This window comes from Podarcis gaigeae, assembly GCF_964106915.1.
Source record: "Podarcis gaigeae genome assembly, chromosome: 5".
Taxonomy (NCBI): Eukaryota; Metazoa; Chordata; class Lepidosauria; order Squamata; family Lacertidae; genus Podarcis; species Podarcis gaigeae.
In genome coordinates this window covers 26,434,057-26,452,112 of record NC_139681.1, presented here as the reverse complement: position 1 = coordinate 26,452,112, position 18,056 = coordinate 26,434,057, and positions in this window count along the sequence as shown.

The window sequence follows — 18,056 nt, the reverse complement described above, 5'->3', positions numbered from 1 at the left end:
CCGCGAAGAATTCCGCCCAGCGCATGTGTCTCTGGCTTTGGAGCTTCGCCGTGCGCCAATACTCTAGGTTCTTGTGATCCGTGCGGACCTGTACTGTGTGCTTGGCTCCTATGAGGAAGTGTCGCCACGCTTTGAAAGCTGCGTGAATGGCTAACAGCTCCCTGTCCCATATGGTGTAGTTTTGCTCCGCCTTGCTGAGCTTTCGGGAGTAAAAGGCACCGGGTCTCCAGTTTCCATGTGGATCTTCTTGCAGGAGTACGGCTCCAACCGCTCTGTCTGACGCGTCGGTCTCCACTCGCATGGGCCTGCCTGGATTCACGTGCAGCAGCTGCTCCTCGGAGGCGAAAAGGCTTTTAAGCTTCCGAAAAGAGCGCTCCGCCTGTTCCGTCCACACGAACCTCTTCTTCTTGGAACTCAGAGTGTCCGTGATCGCTGCCGTCTCCTTTGCAAAACCTCTGATGAATTTGCGGTAGAAGTTGGCGAAGCCGATGAATCTCTGGACTTCCTTCCGATTGCGTGGGCTCTTCCAGTCCAACACCGCGCGGACCTTGACGCTGTCCATGGCGAGCCCCTTGTCGGACAGCTTGTAGCCTAGGAAATCCACCTCCGTCACATCAAACTGGCACTTCTCTAACTTGGCGTAGAGCCTGTTCTCCCGTAGTCTCTGCAGGACTTCTTTTACGTCCTTCTCATGGGCCTCTTCCGTTTCCGAAAAGATCAGGATGTCGTCGAGGAAACACACACATTTCTTGTAGAGAAGTCCCGCTAGCACGTGATGCATAAAGGCTTGGAAGACGTGAGATCCATTTTGGAGACCAAATGGCATAACTCTGTATTCATACGTGCCCAGAGGCGTGAACATGGCCGTCTTCCACTCATCGCCCTCCCGGATGCGTATGAGGTTATACGCTCCACGCAGATCCAATTTGGTGAAGATCTTCCCCTTCCTCACGGTTGCTAGGAGATCATCTATCTTGGGCATGGGGAAGGCCTTGGGCTTGGTCATACTGTTTATGAACCTATAGTCCACAATGAGTCTTTTTTGGGGCGTGTCCTTCTTCTTTACAAAGAACACAGGACTGCCCTCCACTGCTTTCGATTCCCGGATGAATCCACGCTTCAAATTGTGCTCTATGAACTCCCTGAGCTCTTGCATCTCGTCCTCAGACATGGAATACAGTTTTGCAGTCGGCAACTGCGCCCCCGGCACCAGGTCGATGGCACAATCATAAGGTCTGTGGGGCGGCAACTGGTCAGCTTCCTTCTCGCAGAAAACCTCCAGGAACCCTTCGTACTTGCTAGGTACTGCCTGCACCATGCCAAGTCGCAGCTGCTGCTCAGCCCCCTCCTCCTGGCAGGACTGGATGCAATTTTGAGCACAGTACGATGAGCAAAAGGTGATCTGGCATTGGTACCACGCTACAGCAGGACTGTGTCTCTCCAGCCAACTCATGCCTAATACTATAGGCGTGTCAGACAGGTGGGTGACATTGAAGCTAATGACTTCTCGGTGATCTCCTATCCGCATCACCATGGGAGGTGTCTGTTGCACAACTTGCCCTCCAAGCAATTTCCTGCCATCCACCGTGACTACGTTCAGAGGCGTTGTGGCGGGCAGAAGCGCTATGCGATGCTGCTTGACGAATTGCATCCCCACGAAATCGGCGTTGCTCCCAGAATCGATCGTGATGGGCACTTCTAGGGTGGTCCCATTTGGCAACTGAAGTGTTGCGGTGAGCTGCACTGCTGGCTTGGGTGGTAAAGGGTCTGTGGGTTGCAAAGACGCTGGGGACTGTTCTATAGATCCGCCTGGCTGAGCCCCAGCATTCGTGCTTACAGCCAGGCACTTTCGTTTCCCTGAGGCTCCTCTTCTTGGAACACTTCTGCTGCTACCGTTGCTAAAGCTGCAGTGTGTTTCTGGAGCCTCTGGGGGCACTCTTTCGCCATGTGCAGTGCACTGTCGCAAATGTAACACTTCCTGGTCCCTCTAGGAGGCTTCGCCTTTACTGCACCGGAAGCTGGGGCTCTGGCTGTTGCTTGAGCCTTAGCACCACCAAGTTCCATCGGCTCCTCCCCCTGCCTCCACAGCGGCGAGGGATGTGACTGACTGAACTCCCTGGGGATGAAAGAAGACGTCCTCGCTGGTGGACGCACCTGACGTTCTTCCTCATTGTGCCAAGGACGTCCCTCGTGACGTATCCCAATCGCCAGAGCCCTCTGCACCACCTCCTCCAGGGTCTGAGGTCTGTCTCCCCTGGCAAGTTCGTCCTTTATGGGACCGCTGAGACCCTCCCAGAACAAATCCCTCACAGGTGTGCAGTCTTTCTCCCAGCGTAACGCAGTCAGTAAAGCAAAAAATCTGGAATGGTACTGACGCACAGTGGCTTTGCCTTGCCGCAGTCCAAATATCTCCCTGCGTGCAAGATCCAAATCTACGGTTGACTGGAAGCAGGCATCCATCGCTTTAATGAATTCATCAGAATCGCGGCGGGCAGGGCCTTCTTCACGCCACAAATTGCGCAACCAGTCTCTGGCCGCCCCATACAAGTGAGAAACAATAAACCCCACTTTCTCCTCCTCATCTTTAAAGTCATGACGAAGCAAGTGCAATGCATACAAAACGTCTGCTCTGAAACTGGGGTAGTGCTTCAGGTTCCCATCGAAGTGGGTGACTAGGCTGCCCCCCCGCCTTCCAAGTCCAATTCCCTCTGATCTGGACCCTGGGAACCCTTCCCTGCTTGCACGCTCCCACCTTGTTTGCAGGTCTTGGCAGCGCTTCTCCATTTCGTCATGCTTCTTCTGAGACGCAAGGACTGCAGCGGTGAGTTCGGAAACTGTAGTTCGCAGTGCTGTCAGCTGATCCTCCGCACTCATGGCTGTCACCGTTTGTGAGCTTTGCAAAAAAAAAAAATTGCGTTCTTTGGGAGGGGACTTACTGTCAGAGCCACCCGAGGTCCCAGCTCACAAGAGACCAAAGTCCAGTCCAAGTTATATACAAAAGGTTTTATTGAAGAACATTGTTGTCGTTACATCCAAGCTCCGTGGCTCTGCATCTGTTACCCTTAGATGTTAGAAGTCCCCTCTGAGTCAGTCCCGCCCCTGCACCAGCTTAAGAGGCTTGTACTGCTCCACCTTTTCCTCTCTTTCCTTTTCCGCAGGGTCTTCCTGCCCCCCTGTGCTCCCTCCCTCCGGGACTCCCCCGAGGCTGAGTCTTCTGCCGCCTGCTCCCCCCTCCTTCGTGCTTTGGGACCAGGCTCCTCCTCAGGGCTCTCCTCATTTCCGCGCGCCTCCACATTTGAACTTGGCGCGCGTACGTTGCCTCTGACCTTCCTTTCGACCGTTACGCTACTCTCAGTACTACACTCCTCCCCTTCCGGCAGGACGTTTTGCTCCGAACTCCTTCCCCTCTCTGCTTCCTGTTCTGCTCTTTCTGACACACTGGCAACTCCACCCCCTTCACTCCGTTCCGACGGAGAGGCCGGTCCCGATCTCCAGCCCCCACTGGGGATTCCCCCTTCGTTCCCCTGCTTCTGACTGCCTCCCTCTCTACTGCCCCTTGGCCTGACCAGGGGGGCTCCCTTTTGGGAATCCTCGGATTCACTTGACGGACTCACTGACAACCTCGGGTCGTCGTCGTCCTCTTCCTCGTCGCCCTGGGACCCCTCCCCCTCGCTCTCTGTCCCTGAAATCCTGACACCTGCCTTTGTGGTTTTTAATTTGGCTTAGATTCCATTTTTGTTCAATGGACAAATGGAAGGTGTTATATCCTTTTAGTGCCTTATTCTGCTATTCTGAAATAGACAACGTTAGAAGTTAGTTTTGAAATATGTAATCTCTTACGATGGAGTAAATCACCAACAGAAACAGCCCACCCTTGTTTCCCGTTGCTTCTCTTCAGTGCCATGTAATAGTCCATGGGATTCAGTTGTGTAAAGACTGCAAAGAGTCAAGTCACCAACCACGAACTGCAAGTCATAGACCTTGCCTCCCACCACCCCAAATTATTCCTGCAGACACCCATGGTGAGATGCCATAATTCAGTATTGAGTTGAAGGTCCTTAGCTACAATCTCTAGCTCAAAGGGTCAGACAGCAGGTGGCGGTGAGAACGACCCTCTGCCTATGATTGCAGAGAGCCTAATGCCAGCCAGAGGAGATAACACTGCACAGATGAGCAAATAATCCATCCCGGTAGATGGCAGCAGCCTATGTTCCCAGTTAGCAGACCAAGGAGAAAGGCAGAATCAGGGCTGGATTTAGGTTTGATGAGGCCCTAGGCTACTGAACCATAAAGAAGGCTGATCGCCAAAGAATTGATGTTTTTGAGAGTCCTATGGACTGCAGGAAGATCAAACCTCTCCATTCTTAAGGAAATCAGCCCTGAGTGCTCACTGGAAGGACAGATCCTGAAGCTGAGGCTCCAATACTTTGGCCACCTCATGAGAAGAGACGATTTCCTGGAAAAGACCCTGATGCTGGGAAAGACCCTGATGCACAAGGAGAAGGGGACGACAGAGGACAAGATGGTTGGACAGTGTTCTCGAAGCTACCAGCATGAGTTTGACCAAACTACGGGAGGCAGTGGAAGACAGGAGTGCCTGGCGTGCTCTGGTCCATGGGGTCACGAAGAGTCGGACACGACTAAACAACAACAACAAAGCTACTGAAGGTAATGGGGCCCTTTATATGTCCACCTGTCCCTTTTCACTGTTTTTGTGTTGAATACATGCTATATGGTAATTTATGGACCAATAGGTATCTAAAGACATTTGCCACTGTTGCTGTATGTAGGTTTTTTATTATCTTATATTTTGGAAATGTACATCCAGGTTTCTTCCTTTAGATTTTTTTGGGGCCCCCAAGAGAGTGGGGCCCTAAGCTTTAGCTTGTTTAGCTTATACATAAATCCGGCCCTGCCGCAGAATCTATGATGAATGGAAAGTAGCGAATGGAGACTCCCTCAAATGATGTCTTTATATCACCTTTGGTTTGCTCACTCAGGTGCTGACAGCTTCAGCCCTTGGTGCCAGCTTAATCTGTGAGAGGAACACAGCAAGGACATGCCAGCTTAGCATGCAAGGGTAACAAACAGCAAGGACTCTCCATCTCGTTTAGTCGCTTTGTGCCTCGTTGCACTCTTGGGGCGTGCTGTCATTTCTCGGTTTGCTGAGTGCATCTTGGCTCTGTCCATACACCCTGCAGCCCAAGGTTACATCTGAATTAACATTTCTCTTGCTCTTTGGAATGTGGCATTGAAAAGAATACAGATTGCATAAATCTGCCCACTCCACACAAAACACCTTCAGGACGCTGGGGCAGGCAAGGGTGAAGAGGGCATGCCATTAAACTTTTAAATAAAAGCGCTCTCATTGCTGTACCCGAGGATGAGCTTGGTGCCGAGATTATTCCTGATCCACTGGCATAGCCATGGTAGCTTTTGTTCATTATACACAGCCCTCTGGGAATAAGGCCTGCAAAGTGGATATCTAACCAGGCAAAGCTGGTTAACTAGACTTTGCACATCAGGGATCGATTGGGGTTTTAAATCCTTGGAAGGGTCGCAAATGGAAACTGTAATTTGACAAAACATAGCGGCATGAGTAATATGGAGTGATGCATATTAATTGCCAGGCATAATTGAACAGGCAATTATGTTTCTGACTTTGTTAGTCTTTAAAAGTGCTACTACTGTTTTTTGTGTTCTTTTGCTAAAAATGCACTATGATCTACTTTACATAGTTGTGAGAATAATAATAATAAAAGCCTATAAAACACATCAGCAAACTTAAAATGCTGTTACAAAATGTAGGACAGTGCAAAGCAAGGTTCAGAAGAGAACTTCAGACAAGTTCATAGGTAGAACAGAAGCAAAGGTGACACCCTGATTGTACACCTTCCGCAAGCAAGCCTGTCCCAGCAAACAGCCACACATTGGATTTGATGAGAAGTCCAATGTTTATAAGGCTGAATATCCTTGTTCTGTCCCAGATTTTAATTTAATTTAATTTAATTTAATTTAATTTAATTTAAAATTTAATTAAATTAATTAATTAATTTAATTATTTAATTTAATTTAATTTAATTTAATTTTAGCTTTGCTTTGCTGGGTTTTTCTTTATTCAAAACCAGCCCTAAATCAAAATCAGGGCGAGACGTTTTATTATTATCATTGTGTATTTACTAGTATTACTTTTATATCCATTCCATTTTTCCTCCAATGAGCGCTTGGCAGCCTGGATGGTCTCCTTTTCTCCATGTAATCCTTACAACAACTTTGTGAAGTAGGTTAGGCTGAGAGACAGAGATCGGTGGAAGGTCACACAGTGGGCTTCATGTCTGAGTGTGGATTTTAACTCCGATACCCTAGGTCTTAGTCCACTTTAAGACTAACTAGATCTGTATGTATGAGCTAGTTGAGATTCCTGCATTGCAAGGGGTTGGCATCTCATTTTCAGGAGTCCAGTCCCTGGCTTGATAACACAGCAAGCATAGTTAATTAAAAAGGATGATTAATTGTCAAAACAACAGATAGCTCCGGAGGGCTCTAACACAGCCTTCCGGTATCATCAATCATGATGACCCTTCTGAAGACTGCTTTCGGTGTGACTAGAAGCAACAGACCTTTTGCTTCCTATCCTGCAGCCCTCCCATTCGCCGAGACCTCCGACTGAGTGGGTCAGCTCCCGCCTCTTCCCCATTCTCCAAGAGGCTGTCTCTTAACTCTTTCCAACCTGTTTGTGCTTCCGGCAAAGCGGCACAACTCCCCCCTTCCCTTAACAGCTTGGTGTAGGCAGGAGTTGCGGGTTGGCAGCACACCAAATGTCACCCCCCCTTGGTGATGACACCCGGGGCGGTCCATCCCCCATCACCCCAACATTGCTCCTCCCCTGTGTCCATAGGAGGATGGTGAAAACAACAGAACTGACCTTACCCTGTGGTCTCATTGGCCACAGAAAACCATATCTTCCCCTCAATAACTTTTCAGCTTCCTGATCAGAACGACCCCTTCAAACAGAAAGCAGCCATTTTACCCAGAAAGCATAATACAGTGGTACCTCAGGTTACATACGCTTCAGGTTACATATGCTTCACGTTACAGACTCTGCTAACCCAGAAATAGTGCTTAAGGTTAAGAACTTTGCTTCAGGATGAGAACAGGAATCGGGCTCCGGCAGCGCAGCGGCAGCAGGAGGCCCCATTAGCTAAAGTGGTGCTTCAGGTTAAGAACAGTTTTAGGTTAAGTACGGACCTCCGGAACGAATTAAGTACTTAACCCGAGGTACCACAGTAGCGGGAACACTGCTTCACAGATGCTAACTGTCCAATCTGTAAGACCAAAATATTCAGGGGGAATGATGGAGATGGCTAGCCAGCTAGCCAGCTGCAGACTCTGGCCCAGGCCTGTGAGAGTGGCTTGAATAAAGTGTGTTGAGTTGGCTCAAAGTATGAAGAAGTGCTCTTTTTCCCGACATAAAGCGATGCCATTCGTGCTCTGCCCATATTTGGTACTTTTTGGGGTGCAGTTGTGGCTGGTGCTAAGCAGTGTGATTGGCATTTTCAAGAAGAAGGAAGACAAATATCTTAAAGGCCTTCCAGCTGCGAATGATTCAAGTTGCAAGCACCTTGCAGAAGACTAGAGAAAGATCTGTCTGACAGCTTGTATTGAAGTGAAAGGAGGGCTTTGAGCAGTTCTGAGGAAATTCTCTTTCGCAGAAGCGCTAAGAGAAACGCACAGGAAAAGGATGTCATCCCTTTTGTGTCGGGACTGTCATCTGGCACCCACTTCTTCCATTACCTGCCACACTTTGTGCTCCCACAAGATGAAATGCCACAATTCCTGTTTCAAGGATAAGACAGGTTGGGGGAGGGAGGGTTAGACATCAATCAACGGTGTTTTGCAAAAGAGAGAGAATTAGAATGGAATGGTATAGAGGCAAGAACCACAGCCGAAAGGCTGAGCTGTCTGCCAGGTTCATTAAAGTAGGAGGTGGATACAGCAGGTCAAAACAATAGACAACAGGGTAACAGGACAGGTTCACAGGGATCAAAAGCATGCCATATGATACCAGCAACTGCTCATTCTAAACAGGAATGAAATTAGGCCTCAGTTCCTATTCCCACTTGCTGTGTTCTAGCCTCTATTTAGACAGTATATTCAAGTAAAGCCATTGTTCCTTGTGACTATATGAACCATTTTTAGGTATTCCAGCATTCCAGCAACTTTGTATGCAAGGCAAGCCTAAGAGCAATATACCACAATTGTTTTATTTATGATCCTAACTTTCCTCCAAGAAGCTGAAAGGGGCATGCATACTTCTCCCCCTCTCCATTTCATCCTCACAACAACCCTGTGAGGTCGATTAGGCTAAGAGACAGTGGACTCAGCTGTAGAGCTGCAAATAAAACGTTTTAAGTGCGTTGTAAAGTGTATTATACAAAAGCGACAAGAGATGGAGATGGTGAGCTGTGGCAGATTCAATATATCTTTCAAAACGTTCTTTATAAAAGCATTTCCACAGCGTTTTTTTATATGTGTAGATTCCACCAGTGAAGGTCATGCAGAGAACCTCGTGGCTCAGTGAGGATTTGAACCCTGGACTCCCAAGTACCAATCCAACATTCTAACACAATGGCTCCCATTAACCATCTTCACTTCCTTCTGATGGAGTTCTCTTTAGCTGTGGCTGGGTATATGACTTCTGTGAGAACACTTTCATGGTTGATCAGCTGGTACGTAAGACTGGTTCTGAGCTCTGCTAGATAGGTCATCATGGCTTATCAGGATCATTTGCTTTTTTCTTTTCTTTTGCTTTTTTAAAAAAAGACAAATGGCAAATAAGTGAACCTCTCTATTCAGAGGCAGCATCTCTCTGTTTACCAGATGCTAAACAGCAGGAGACCTCAACTTGTGCCCTGCCTGGGTCAGGGAGCAACAACATGGAGGGAGCCAGGAATCAGACATCCAGGTCTGATCCAAAACTGAACACCTCTGTTCAGTTTTAGGTGAGCTGCTTCCAATGAATCTATGGCATTGGTTTTCGGCTGATGGTGACAATTTTGCTATTTTTATTGAGCCATTTGTCTGCGTTTCTTGGGCTACTTTAAAGCATTCGCTTTCATTTTGGCTCACGTTGCCTTGTTTGCAATTTTATGAAAACCACCTTGTGGAATTTCTGCAACCGTAAACCAATTTACCACATTTTTACGAAGAAATAAACAAGTGTTTGGTCTTCGCTCAGTCAACGGCTTGAGAAAGCTGCAATGCAACCACTCTCTTAACAATGGGAACAAGGAGGTGGCAGTACTGTCAGCCAAGGAAGGCTGAAAAGGAAATTGCTGAACTCCAGCCTGCATAGCCGTTCTCAGGGTGATGGATGACATTTTAACAGTCGCAGCTGTCACAGACCTTTGTCTGTTCCCTTGGCCAGCAGTAAATGCTTCTGCTAAAGTAGTCAACGTTTCCTCAAGAGCTGAGTATAAATCTGAGCAAAATACACATTCTAGAATTGTGCAATATATATATATTTGTCAGTTCTTAGGCTATGACATTTGATTGCCAGCTCCCTCCTGCATCAGGTCAGGAGTCCACATGAGTCCAGTCCCTTGTCATCTCCCTTGTCGAGTTGACTTCCGTGGTCAGCTTAGTCATTGCAGTGGATGTGCCAGTTGGCCATCAGACAGCCTGAGCAGAATGTGGCATATTAGTAGAAAGGACTATTCTGTAAATGCAGCACTCTTCTCCACATCTTAAAGCACTTAGTGTCCCGTACAAGGTTGTTACTGAGTTTGCTTCCTGTCATTTTGACTCATCACAGGAGAACTCGAATAGGCTGTGAAACTTACTAGGTTCAGTACGGGATTCATATCCTCAGGGCAAGTTCCCCATCCTCACAGGCTTCCCCAACTTCGCTCTCTGGGTCCATCAAATAGTTGTAACCACCAATAAAAGTTCCCCAGGCTAGTAGGAGCACAATAATGGTGCTGTAGTCCCCAGAGGTGCCAGCTTGAATAAAATATTGGGAGAGCCCAGGTAAGTCCCACCCTACATAATCGATCACATGACAAAGTGCACAAACACCATTTGAATGGCAATGCCCATCAAATTTGTGAAGGTGGCCGCCTCAAATATTTTATTGGGGAACAAAGGGCCCCTCGGCCTCTAGGAGTTGGCTCCTATGGTACTCCCATTCTATGTAGCAAACATACTGAGGTCGCAGATAAGGACCATAGCTGAAATTTAATGTTCACAGCCTTTGATGATATAAACCAGTGCTTTCAACTCTTCCTACCTGCAGTGTCGAACTTCTCTGAATTTTGTGAAGGAGTTTCAGTTCAAACAAATGCACAGAAAAATGCATACTTTATGGAAAACTGGTGCTCAAATGTATGTTAGGGGAAAGGCATTGAAATGAACGAGAAATGAATACAAAATGTGTACTATAGGGAAAACTGCACACAATTTATATGCAAAGTACATTTTTTTATTTAAAAAATCTGCAAAAAAGCGAGAGGGAATCTGTGATGGAGTGCATGTGGAGTGACACAAAATTGAAGCAGGCTGATGTGTTCACCCTTATGTCTGGCCTTCCTACTCTCTCCCTTCCTTACTAACGCTGTCTGCATATGGATGTAATATGGGTTGCCATGCAGCACATGATACTAGACTGTAGCTGCCTAACACCATCTGTTTAGAAAGATATGTGAGTGTGTAGATTAGAAAGAGTCAACAGCATCACAGTGGATCAGCTATGCTTCAACTAATTTGTTTTGTGAAATGCCACCACCATGCCACCTTTTCCTCTCTTGCTTGTTTTTTTTTTTTTTTGAAATATCAAGTAACAATATCAACAGATTGCACTAATCAAACCAGCATCTGTAGCTCCTGCTTAGCTTGCATCTCACACAGGGGAATGAAAAATGAGGCAGGCTTGACAGATGTAACTGTCATGGTTTGAACGGAGGACATCTACTCCGAGACAAACTTGGGGTGAAAGAAAAAGAATGAATATAAAATGATTTCTTCTATCATTTTATATCCTGTTTTTGAAATGATTTGTTCCCAGCCTGTGAAATCCACAGAGAACTTAGAGAAGCATGATGACCCTATGAAACAATATTCTGCAGCACCGTCAAATATAGTTTTTCCCATGCCTTCTTTTCGAGCCCTTCTTGTCTCATCACCCCAGGAAGAAAACCCTGGAACAAGAAGCCACCACAAGTTGATTATCACCACCATGTATGAGCGGACATGCTAACTGCCACCAGGGAAGAAGGAGAAACTAGAAGCCAGTCACCACCTGGGAACAGGAAGCAGTGACATACTGAACACAGCCACATGGTTAGTGGAGAAGCTGATTGCCACTGGGGGACAGGAAGTGACCACAAAGTGATAATCACTTTGAATGTAAGGGGACATGCACCAGTACTTCAGAAAGGACACATTCTAATCAGTACCTAAGAACACATGACTTGCTGGATGAGACTAAGGTATACATAATCCAGCTTTCCTTTTCTATCAGTAACCAGCCACATGCCTTTGAAAGACTCGCAAACAAAAATGAAGGTGTTCTCTTAGTGAACAATATGAGGAGTGGGGGACAAAAACAAGCATGAGAATAGCACACATATTGTGGAGGGGGATGGAAATCACACATCACACGCGTGCGCACACACACACACACACACACATACTGTGCATCCCACAATTGCCACTATTAAAAACATATTAACAATAAGCAAAATAATATTTGGTACCAAGCATTTTCCTCCAAACAGCAGTTCTGAAAACAAACCCTATTAATTAACTGAACTGTAGTTAATACGGAAGGTGCAACTGTGAAATAAAAATAACCCTACATTCTGCAAAGCCAAGTGCGGAGAACCTGTGGTTTTCCAGATGTTGCTGTATTACAGCTCATCATCATCATCCCAGACAGTTAGCCATGCTGCTTGGAAGTGATGGGAGCTGATGTCCAATAACATCTGGAGGGCTGCAGGTTCCCCACCTTCGTTGTGTAATCAATTTTAGAGGTTGATCAGTAAGCACATTATCTGCCCATGTTTTTAGAAGGGGAAAACATACCATGTTGCAATGTGAAGGTTTAAGGGGATTGTATTGCCTAATTTAATCATCTGACAATTTAATATAATCTTTTTCACATTCTCTGATGAAAGCAGAATATAATATTGGTACCTCTTTTTGTTTGGCTTTTTTTGTGTGGTGGATAAAGTTTTTGAAAAATAAAAAGTTTTTAAAAATATAGAGAGCATATGCAGTGCATACCCCCCCCTTGCAAGCCATAAAGAACATATAAATTACTTCTCTTCACTAGTAAAATAGGAGTGAACATTTAGAGAGTGCCATTTGTTCCAAATAGAGACCATGATCAATGGTGCTGCTAATTGTAAAGGGTTTTTGCTAAAGTGCTGCATTAACATTTATGGGCTCTAAATATTTAATTCTAGCTTTATCTACACACCTGTTTATTATTTAAGAGCTAAGAACCTCAAGGTACCTTGTCTCAATGTGAAGGGTTTCAATATTTTTTCTTTCCATCAAGTGAGTTGAGAAATATGAAATGAACTGTTCCTGCTACTTGCATGGGACAGTCATGCATACTGATAGATGATTGCTTTCTGTTCAAAGGTCTACCCCCTCAAAAAAAAAAAAAAATGAAATTTTTTTTAACCTCTCTCGCAAGCCTGAAGCCTAGGTTCATTCTGATCCCCTTCCTGTGAAACTACACATACCAAGATAGTCATGAGTTTTCAGCACGCTGTAGTATCAAGGGAAAGGTTGAAAATGGAATGTGAAAGGAGTGTGTATCATGGAGGAACCAGTGGCTGAGACTACCTTTAGCATCAGGGCAACTTGGGGAGGTTTCAGGGGAGCAGTTAAGGTTAGAGCATGGCCTCCCATTCCCCATATCTCTGTTAAAAGGACCTCAGAGACTGTACAAGATGGGTCAATGGACAGACTCTGTCTAAGGCAGTTTCAGCATAATAAGTTCGCTCTATACTTCTGAAAGCTTTTTAAATGGAGGTGAACTGCTGTACTAACAAGGCAGCTAGAAAGGTGATTCTTGCATCATTTTATTCAGGCCATTGGTTTAGCCCACTTGTGGTGCAGATGTCATATTGTGCCTTGAAAGGCAAGCGGTTGCTTGCTGCCACCTCAGGCACAAAGGAGAGAAAGAGACAGAGAGAGCACAAGCTTCTTATAGTGTGCCCAGAAGTGGGTATTACAGCTTGGGAGTCTCTCGCGTGGTTAGTACAACCAGTTCACATCAGACTCACAAAGCATTTAATATATATAAATAAAAGGAAGAGGAAGAACTGGGGCAAGCTATCTGTAGCAGAGAGCCACAGCAAGGAAGGGCGAGGCAGCTGGAGATATAATGATTTCCTCAAGGCTGCATTGAAAGTTTTGCAAAATTAAGGGAATGTTAGAAAATACCTTGGGAGCTGAAGACCTGAACAAGTCCTCCTTCAAAGTAGGAGTCCTGGAGCTGTGATCTTTTCCCGCATCAGAAACACAGTGCTCCTGCTCTCTCTTCTATGGAACAGAGGCTCAATTAACAGGGTATGACACTGGTTTCCCCCCAGCATTCTGGTCTCACAGTGGCCAACTAGGAGTGCTTCAGCCTTCTTATGAGATGAGGTATTAACCCTGGATCAAATTCCCGAAGGTGCAGTTTTGTTCCATGCAAAGCCAAATGGAAGTGTATGTTAAATCAAATCAGGACCTTGGACAGCTCCAGGCAGTAATCCAACCCACACAGATCTCAGATGTTGCTTCAACAACAATTAACCATTCATTGAGTATTTAAATATTCTACAGCTCTGTTTAGAAGCCAGTGTTTTTTCACATGGTTTGGGATCACATCTCAAGATCATATTTGCTATATTTCTAGTTTATTTATTGTCTTTATTTCCCACCATTCCTCCAGGGAGCTAAAAGCGGCATACAGAGGTCTCCTCCTCCCCATTTTACCCCAGAATAACCCTATGAAGTAGGGTGAGTGGCCTAAAGTCACCCAGGGAGCTTCATAGCTGAATGGATATTTGAACCCTGGTTTCCCAAGTCCTATTCCAACACGCAAAGGACTATACCAAGGATAGCAAAACACTTGGCTCAGTGTCTCCCTCACCAGCCTCATTTGTCGGATTCTGCCAGTCACACGTGTCAGGGAGCTTCATAGCTGAATGGATATTTGAACCCTGGTTTCCCAAGTCCTATTCCAACACGCAAAGGACTATACCAAGGATAGCAAAACACTTGGCTCAGTGTCTCCCTCACCAGCCTCATTTGTCGGATTCTGCCAGTCACACGTGCCAGCAATGGCAGAGCCGGGCCTGTGATGACATAACTAGGAAGCAAGAACATAGTGATGGATTTATCCTATTTGGCTGGTTCTTTATCAGAGCTCTCCCTGACCAACTTCAATTGTTAATGCTCTTGAATAAAGTCGTGCCCTGTTTAACCCAATTTTGGATGGTGTCTGTCTTCCTGCTCCTGCAACTGTAATGTAAGCACATTTTCAGCAGTTGCCTTGAGCATATTCAATATGAAAGAGAATGTGTTTGACCTGAGGTTTGGGTTGCATACATGAGATTATGCAGCTATTTATGGATAGAATTTGGCCTGCAAATCCCTGGAAATATTTAATTCAGTCTTCCTCTGCCTTTGCCCTCAACATTTTCCAACTAAAGTTACATGCTTTAGAGCAACTAAACCTTTATCTTGTGTCAGGGCAAGATGTGTTAGCACTGAGATTCCCATTATCACAAACTCTTAGGAAAATAACGTCTGTATTCTTCACTGCTGTTTTGATTAGGATTTTCTTACCAAATGATACTCCCTCCTAAACCCACTGGTTTTGCATGCTCACTGTGTTTCACCCTTATCTACCTAGATGTTGCTCTGTTATGATTGCCTTTTTCACACACACTCCCCCCATGGGTTGTTTCTCTTTTTCTTCCCCTACACCTTGTTCTCGCTAATTCTTTCCCTTCCCTGACAGCAGCCATTCCTGAAGGTTAACCTCCCATAGTTTCATCCTGTGCTACCCTGTGTATGAGAATCATTGCTCTGGCCCACATCTCCTTCCTGTCTGTTCTCCAGCTTTCTCCTGTCCCAGAGCTGGCTGCCTCTCCTGTACCAGCCTCTTTCGTCTTTCTCATATTATATTTTCATGAAAACCAGCTACCATCAGGACCTCCTCTCTCCCTCCTAATCCCTTGCCCAGAGCTCATGTTGCAAGTTGAAGCTCTTCTGCATCTGAGGATGCCAGAAAATCTCAGCCTCTGTGCCCTGTTGCTGCTCCACTTCCTGTTGCTTTCAGAAAGTTTGTCCCACTGTATTTATATTATGTATGGCGCCAGGTCAGTACCTGAGGTTCTTCTTTCTGTTTGCAGCCTACTGCCAGTTTGCCTTTCAACAGTGTGCAGCTCTGGCAGACACTGAGCTTGGGGTGTACTCACTGTCAATAGAAGCCCTGTAATAGCTGGGATGCTTGCCTGCCAACTCTCCTCTTCCTCTCTAGGGATGCTAGAGGGAGAATTTTGATGAAAACAAAAACATAGTGGATATTGACTTACTTGTACCATATCCAGAATGGAAATCAATCCAGTAAATACAGTATTCGCTGTTATGGTTGCTTTCAGTCTGCAAATGATATGTAGTTGATTACATCCCCTCATTTGCATTCCCTTTCCTTTGCAATGAAGTGAATAGGGTGGAATAATGCCATGACAGGCATAATAAGAATCCGTGGGCAAGTGCCCAGCAACATTCTCACCACTGCATTCTGGACTGAATGAAGTTTCTGAAGACTCTTCAAAGTTTGTCTCATGTACATAGAAGGCATTGCAGTAATCCATTCTGCACAGCTGAAGGACATTGTCCTCTTTCTATGCTTCTCCTGATGGAAACATGCAGATGGGGACAGATATACCCTTGCTTTAAGTCATTTACACACTGTTAACTCGTGTATATTATTTACTACAAAACTCTTTAGTGATGAAACATCAGATTACGGGAACGACCTCCGAGCACTGATCCACTGGCATACCACAACTGGATTCTTTATTACTGTGTTTGCAATTGTTCAAGATAAAACCTATTTAGGAAAAAAGCTACTTTTGCCATTTTTGTGAACATTTATTGTTTGTTTACAGATAGTTGGCTTGGGGATATTATCTTGTGTTGATTGCAGTAGTCATTGTGTCACTACCCTGTTCATTGTTTTATTCAACCACAACTAAGACATGTGCTATCATAGTCAGATTGGACTGCCTCAGGAACAGAAACAGCTAGTACACTAGCTTAAGATGAGCAGAGGTACCCTTGATTCACAGCTGCAACATGGACACTGAGGTGCAGAGCAGGATCCAGGAGAACATCCGCTCAGGCTGTCAGCCTGTTTCTTCTGGAAGAGGACTATCTGATCCAAAACAGGATGAATCCCTATTCCAAAGTCCATCTCCTTCCTGACAAGAAGCACCCCTGTCTTGTTTGGAATAAACATCCATTTATTACCCTCCATCCATCCCAATCCCCAGGCACCAATTTGGGACATCAACAGCTTTTAAACTGATTTTCATTCTGTGTTTCCTTTGACAACCCCCTCCCAATCCATTACAATGAGGCAATCTACAAATATAAATCTATGTGTATTTCCCCCCTGATTGAGAATTGTATACAGACTTGAATTTTAAATTCCCCCTCCCTCTGGACTTCAGCCACTATCGACTCCTGTCTCCAGGCTGTCTCTTTATATTACACAGAGAGAAGGCAAATGAGCTCAGCGTTCAACCCTTAAGTCTCTTCGAAATGTCTTGGGAACAGATCTCTGTGTACATTAGCAACTGAGTAATTAGCAGCGTTGAACTGATTACTCCTTCTCCTATTTTATTATTATTTCTTCAATGCAAAAAAAAGAGAGAGAGAGAGAGAGAGAAGCGCAAACTGAATGAGGATGTGTGGGTAGAGCTCCCAAAACCACCCAAGGCCCTTAAATTATGGCAGCAGGGAAGCTTAGCCTGATTAGATTTATGTCCATTCCTGATGGGCAATAGATCTAGGAGATGTGTTTCATGGTGCTTACAGGGATTGACGCAGATTTCAAAAACCTCTCTATCACATCTGTCCCACAGCAAAGCTGACATTCCAGCTCACTCCATATAAAGAAAATGAATGACAAATTGAGGTGTGATTTTGCTCACTTACTAACCCTATTGGGGCATTTCATACACCGCACAATTAACGTCATGTGAAGAAAGACCAGGTGTGTGCACCCTGGCCCTGCCTCTGCCAGCCCCTCCCCTGAGGCCCTGCCCCCATGATGTCCACACACTGAGGACTTGACTAGAAAGGAGAAGCCCGTGGGCCACAGCAGCATCCCAGCTTCCCTGGAGTTAGATCTTGGCCAAGCAGAGGGTCCCCCTTTGCTTGCTCAGTAGTGGCCAACCTACATTTTAGCAGCCCTGAAGCTTGAACTGTTATGCAGGCCCTTTCACAACCAGCAAGTAGGGTCAGGGAAACCACGGTTACCTTCTTCAATGGGGTTGTTGTGCAAGAGATCATCACATCTTTACAGCATCTCTGCTATTGACTCCCAACCTTTCGGGTGGTTGAAATATATACAGGCAACTCCCCATTTTTGTGGGGTCATGTCCCAAGGCACCATGTGTGTCAGCAGGATAAGCGTAAGCCTGCCCTGCCCCCTTCCATTGTCAAGAATGCCAGGTGTGTCAGTAGTCACACATAATTAATCAATTTGAGTTGTCAAATTGGGTCTACCAGACCCAAGATCTTTAAGCAATGTAGACTAAACTCACTTCTGGGCCCCTCCAGGATTAGGAGCCCTGAAGCATAAGCCTCATTAGTTTCATAGTAGATCCACCCCTGCCATTCAACCTTCCCTGTAGATCTTTTCACTGCCACCAGGTGAAAATATTTATTTGATATCAGCTTCTGTCATGAACACATCTGCCCCAAGTTGAGAGGCACAGCATGAGTTAGGAAGCAGCCAGCAGCAGGAAAGCTTGCATTTC